At 44.9% G+C, this 6,389-nt stretch overlaps 1 non-coding gene and 1 pseudogene across 1 annotated transcript; one reads left to right on the forward strand and one right to left on the reverse strand.

Annotated features, from left to right (window-relative positions):
• Positions 1-277: 277 nt before the first annotated feature.
• LOC101661773 lies at positions 278-451 on the reverse strand (annotated as a pseudogene).
• Positions 452-6,286: 5,835 nt separating this feature from the next.
• On the forward strand, positions 6,287-6,389 carry LOC115873168. The gene has a single exon (XR_004048263.1). It is a non-coding gene; the product is annotated as a U6 spliceosomal RNA (small nuclear RNA).

The following is a 6,389-nucleotide window of genomic DNA, read 5'->3' on the forward strand; positions in this document are numbered from 1 at the left end:
GGCATAGTCAATAAAACCCAAATAAATATCTTTCTTGTAGTCACAGCTTTGAGCCAAGATCCATCTGACATCGCCATCAGCAATGACATCCTTTGTTCCACATCCTCTTCTGAATCTGGCCTGAACCTCTCGCAGCTCCCTGTCAATGGACTGCGGCAATTTTTTTTTAGTGGACAGTTTATTCTGACACATCATTCAATAGTCAAGTCTTCTTTGCTCTCAGCTGGCGTCCACCAGAGCTGACATTGAAATTGCAAAATCTTGGGCTTCCCAGCCTTCAGTTTTCTTTCTTCGCCGACTGCGTTTTCCTTTCAGCCTCCAGTCTGGTAGTTTTGCTTCCAGTCTCCTCCTCTGGTATATCTTGACTCCGGCAAACGCTGGGCAGAGGATCAATGACTGCTGCCAAAATATGCAGCAGCACGGGCACGTGACTGAGGGCCTTCCAGTTCATGCTGGCGCCACTGGGAGTCGTCAGGCTGCCTGGTGCAGGCCGACTCCAGCGAGTCATCAGGAGCGCGGGAGGCCAGGTCACGCTGGTTTCCCCGCTGCCGAAGTTGTAGCGCTGGGCGGGTACACAAACCTTGCCCATCCTGCGGCAATTTTTGTTGGCATTATTAATGTAGCAGTTTATTGTGTTTGGTGACTCCACTAGATGGCACTGAAGACTGTGGTTTAAGAATCCAAAAACCACACCCTCCGCCTCCAAGCAGATTTTAAACCCTAGTGAGTGACCCTTCATAGGGTTTCGGAGACTGCCAAGCTTTATCGAAGCAGACAGCCTCACCTTTCCTCTGCGGAGCAGCTGGTGGGTTTGTACTGTGGACATTAGGGTTACCAGCTCAATGCTTTAGGAATTCCACACCTTGCTTTTGGAATCAGGCCCTCTTAAAAAAGAAATCGAATTGCAAACGTGATCTGAAATAAGAATTGGTTTCTTGGGTCACCTGTTACCATGATGAGTCTCTTACAAACATGAATCTCAGCCTTTTATCCATTCATCAAATATGGATTCTGTCGTGCTGCGTTTTAGACACTGTGGCCTGTACTGTTACTGTGTGCCATTGAATTGATCTCTCTAGGGCAGAGCAGACAAAGTGAGGGATGTCCAGCCCAAGAGACATACAAGGCCAGCTAACACCAGCTAACATGACACAACTAACACAACACAGCTAACATCACAGCTAATACCAGCTCCTATCACACATCTTAACAAAAAGAAGCAGTCCAAGCTATCACATTAGGAGTAAGTTAATTAAATGTTTGACCAGTATGTCCCACAAATGATGTTAAAAATATCCAAATGGCCCTAGCAGGAAAAAAGCTTCCCACCCATGTTCTACAAATCACCTGGACTTTTCTCCCATAGAGCCTTGGGTGGGTTTGAACCACTGATCTTTTGGTTAGCAGTCATGTACTTAAGAATTGTGCCACCGGGGCTCCTTGTGCCTTGTATTAGGGATGCAGAAATAAGACATGGTCCCTTGTCCTTCAGACACTTGCAAGCATGGAAGAGGAAGAATATAGTGTTGATAGAGAACAGAATCAACAAGCAAATAGAAGACTGAAATATAGAATGTTAAGGGCTTGAGATAGGTCATCAATGAGTCCTATGGGTAGCATAGAGTTATGAGTTGGAATGGACTCTACAGGTCACAACACAAATAACTGTGAAGAATTAGAAGTGGGGGGCTCCACAGAGGAGTTGATATATGGGTAGCATGAGATACAAGCATTCATCTTTGCAGAAAGAAAGATCCATCAGAAAAGAGAGGCTGCATGTAAAAGAAAGGGTGCAGTCAAAGAAAGAGGTAGTAGAGGAGGCTGAGCTTCAGAGTTAGGTCTTAGGAGAAAGGCTTTTCTTCCTTTGAAATAAGGATGAAGGAAGGATCATGGCGTGAAGTTAAATTGCTTAAATATAGCTCTTCTATCCCTGTTTTTGTAAATTATCAAATGGCTGGATGGAACCATGCTAACAGGGTGTGTGTGAAACACTAATAGAGGGAATTTATCAGTTTAGAAAGACCATGACAAAAGAAGAGTCAACAGAAAAAGCAAGTGCAAGATTCCTGCCTAGAGTAGTGGAGGCAGCAGAGGCACCAGAGGCTACAGCACCTAGACCATGAGACAGAGCAGAAGAGCAGCACCGAGACCAGGACGGAGAGCTGGGGGCAGCCTTTTTGGCCCACGGAGGCAGAGACCAAGGGATCACATGGCTGATGCCAAGGACCAAAGTGATATGGCTGCCGGGCTGGCTGAAAAGAGGTGCTATCGACAAAAGGACTGTATTCTTGACCTAAAAAACATCATGGTGCGTGAAATTACTTAACCGCTAAATGACAAATAATATGAGAACTGTTATATAGAAAAATAATAATAAGACAAAGGCTTTCATACCAAAGGAAACCAAAGTGGGGAGGGCAAGGGAGCGAAGATGAAGCAGTAGGCTCGCAGGTTGACCGGAGAGTGAAGGGATGATAACGACCCTGCGAGAGGAGAGAGAAATCAGAGGAGGCGGGGTAGCGTAAGCTACTAGTAGAATGATGGTAAGTAAATCAAACTTTTGAGTACACAATCGATCATCTGAAATGTAAACTCCACCTGATTGAACATTTTTAACTGTTAACAAAGGTAATCCTTTTTCATTTGATAGCTTCCCTAATAAACCCAATCATTGTGTTATCTGAGAGTTCCGTGTGGGCATTGCAACAAAGCGTTGAACCCAGCAGAGAAGTGGAGTGTTGTGGAGGAATGATTGGTGTCAGAACAGGATGGAAGGTAAGGCAGGTTTGACTTCTGCCTTGTGGCTACTGACCTTGAGCTGGATTCTCCGTCTCCTTACTAAACCTGGAGGAGTCTGGTGTGGACCTCACTCCATTTTCTCCCTGACGGTGACTGGAGACAGTCTCTTCCCATACATTTACTCAGGGTTGATCCTGCAAAGTGTCTAATCCAAACAAGCATTATTTCTTGATAGATCAGTGGTTCTCAACCTCCTTAATGCCATGACAATTTAATACAGTTCCTCATGTGGTGGTGACCCCCAACCCTAAAATTATTTTCGTTGCTACTTCATCACTGTCATTTTGCTACTGTGATGAATCAGGCGACCCCTGTGAAAGGGTCGTTCGACCCCAAAGGGGTCAGGACCCGCAGGTTGAGAACAGCTGCGATGTATCACCCTCCTTTCCTGGCCTTCTTGCCTGTAGTACAGCACTTTTATTGGTCCTTGCTAACTTGTCTATAGCACTCATCCACTTAAAGGAAATTTAAATCTATCCTTTCAGATCAGACTTGCTTCACACCACCTCTTCGACACTTTTCTCTTATTTCAAGGCTCCATATTTAAAATCCAATAGCCCCATTGCTATTTCTCACTTTGTAGTTCACAAAGACAAATTAGCCAAGACCAATAAAAGTGCTTAGCAATATTTAGGAAACAACTAAGAGCAAGGTTTTGCGGCTCTATTACAGAAATTCTATTTTTTATCCTATAGAGATGGGGAAGCATTAAAGGTTTTAGAGGGGAGACATGACAATTATTCTAGAATAACTGTGTAAGAAAACTCTAAAGTTTAACAAAATGGAGAGCAAGAATCATCCGGGGACTCTGACAATACCTGACATGAGGATAAAGACCTCTCGCCCGAAAGGTTCTATGCAGCAAGCGGCTGGCAGTGGGGATGGAAAGAAACAGGTGCTTGGCTGGACATGGAAAATGAGAAAGGATTCCAAGAGCACTATAAGGTTTCAAGCTGGGGGACAGGAGAATGATAATACCTTTGAGAAAATTAATTGGGAATTGATTTAGCCAAAAGCTCTATGAAAGTTAAGACATATGAGGACTGAGATGATACAGACATTTTAGGGAACATGGATGGAGTAAGTGGGTATGAACTTTAGTCCAAGTTCAGGGAAGAAGTTAATACTGAAATGTGGATCTGAGGGGTCATCTGCATAAATGAAATGTGGGGAGAAAGGCGGGGGCTAAAATAAAAGAGAACAAGTGAGGAAGGAACGTGGGAGAAGCAAGCAAGCCACGAGATTAAGTCAGAATTCTTTCAGAAGTGAGGAAGTAGCTTTTAAAGATGAAGAAGTAGTTAACAATGTGGAACAATGGAGAGGTCATGTAGTAAGAAAAAGCCAGGCACAATACGTTCATGAGTTTAAACAAAAACTAAAATAGGAAAGCGTTGTCAAGAGTCAGTTTATATCCACACCCCAAACCAAAGCCACTGCCACCGAGTCAATGCAACTCACAGCAGGCCCCTGTGGGTTTGCAAGACTGACACTGTTTACAGGAGTAGAAAGCCCAGTCTGTCTCCTGCAGAGCTGCTTAGCGGGCTCCCTACCAGGGAGGGGTCCTGAGGAACTGGAAGGGAATGTAAACAGAGTATATGACTACCCATTTGAAAAAGGTAGTGGTGAGAGTCACAATGACCAATACGTTGAATGAGTAGTCCCACAGAGAAGAGACCCCAAGTTCAAATATAATTTGTAGAGACCATTTATTAAATCTTGAATAGGACAAAAACCAAGACAAATCATCCAGGTGAGGGAGACCATCAGCATGAGGCCGTACGGATGTCGAGGACTCGCAGACCTATCACCACTTAAAAAGAACTCGGAGAACACAGGATGCGGTCACAGAATCACAACTACTGACAGATCGCTTCACTTCAGCTGTGTGTGGAACTAACAAAGGGGGGACGGGACCGTGATTATTAGGGGCCACTTACTTGGTTCCAACACATAACAACCCCATGTCTAACAGGAGGAAACACCACTAGGCCCGGCGCCATCCTCACAAGGGTCTTACGTCCGAGCCCATTGTTGCAGCCACTGTGCCAATCCAGTTTGCTGAGGCCCGTCCTTCGTTTTCACGGCCCCTCCACTTACCAAGCATGATGTCCTTCCCCAGAAACTGGCTTGTCCTGACATGTCCAAAGTCCATGAGAAAAAGATGCTGAGGATATGTACTGTGTAGTGACATGATTCCATGTCAACTGGAAGATATGTGAAAGTGTAAGTGGTATTCAACCTGTCAATCAGGTCATGCCTGATGGTGCCCCCTTGTAGGTGTGGCCTTCTCACAAAGAGGGCCCTGGGAACCTCCCCTCCCTACCCCCCTCGGCTCTCTCTGATGGCTGAGCCTGACTGCTGCCAGAGCCCTGCCATTGCCATTGGACCCAAACAAGTCTGCACCGAACCTGTGATATCCCGGACTTCTACATCATTGTATGTGACTGTGTGTGTCTGAAGAGAGACTTAAGGACTATTGTAGGGCTTATGGACTTGTGATGGACTGGGCTGGGATGTTTCCTTCATATACAAATACTCCTTAAGATAAAGCTCTCTCTTACACATATATGAGTGTCTCTGAATTTGTTTCTCGAGTCAACCTGGTCTAACACATTGTATTTATTGCAGATTATTAAAGCTTACGAGATTGGTTCAGAGACCCCTGACCATGACTATGCAATCCCAGAGCCCTCAGTTTCCATTAAGGGCATGCCCAGACAGGACCCTGAGGACTGGCTTTCAAACACATTCTTCCTGAAGACAAAGCTTTCACATATCCGGTCAATGATCAGAAAGAACTCAATACAATCTGAATGTGGAGACTCTAAGATGGACTTAAGGTTCTGTGTTAGGCTGGGTTGACTAGAGAAACAAATCCAGTGACACGCATATATGTGTAAGAAAGTTTCATATTAAGAAGTAATTGTGTATCAGGAAAACATCCCATCCCAGTCCAGATCAAGTCCATAAGTCCCATATTAGCCCACAAGCCCAAAACAAGTCCATAAATCCCTCTTCAGACTCACGTAGTCCCATGCAATGGTGTAAAATGCAGGAAGCTCACAGGCTGGTGGGTGCAAAGTCTTGTGGATTCAATGGTGGTGGAAACATCTCAGTGCTGGCGCTGGTCTCCACATGTAGGTCTCTGAGTGTGTGTCTCTTCAACGGGAAGGTGAAGCAGAGAGAAGGGCTCTTACAGGTCTCAGCAAGTCTCCATGTGGGTTGTTAACAGGCAGGAAGGTGAAGGTTGAGAGAGAGGAAGTTCTCAGAATCCTCATGAAAATGCCATGCCCACAAGGAGGCATCATCAGGTTGTGACCTGATTGACAAGCTAGGCTCCACCCCTACATTTATTTATCAAGTTGACATGAAATTATGTAACCCCAGAGGTTCCCACTGTAAACCACAGGCTTCCAAACCCAGTGCTCAGATTTTAAGCTCGAATACATTCTCTCCTCTAATCATGGACTTTATTAAAAGTCCTTTGGTGCTTGCTTCGGCGGCACATATACTAAAATTGGAACGATACAGAGAAGATTAGCATGGCCCCTGCGCAAGGATAAAAGTCCTTTGATCATATTTCAATTGGT

Source organism: Echinops telfairi, unplaced genomic scaffold (assembly GCF_000313985.2).
Source record: "Echinops telfairi isolate 266 unplaced genomic scaffold, ASM31398v2 ScPeMD7_7466;HRSCAF=8504, whole genome shotgun sequence".
Taxonomy (NCBI): domain Eukaryota; kingdom Metazoa; phylum Chordata; class Mammalia; order Afrosoricida; family Tenrecidae; genus Echinops; species Echinops telfairi.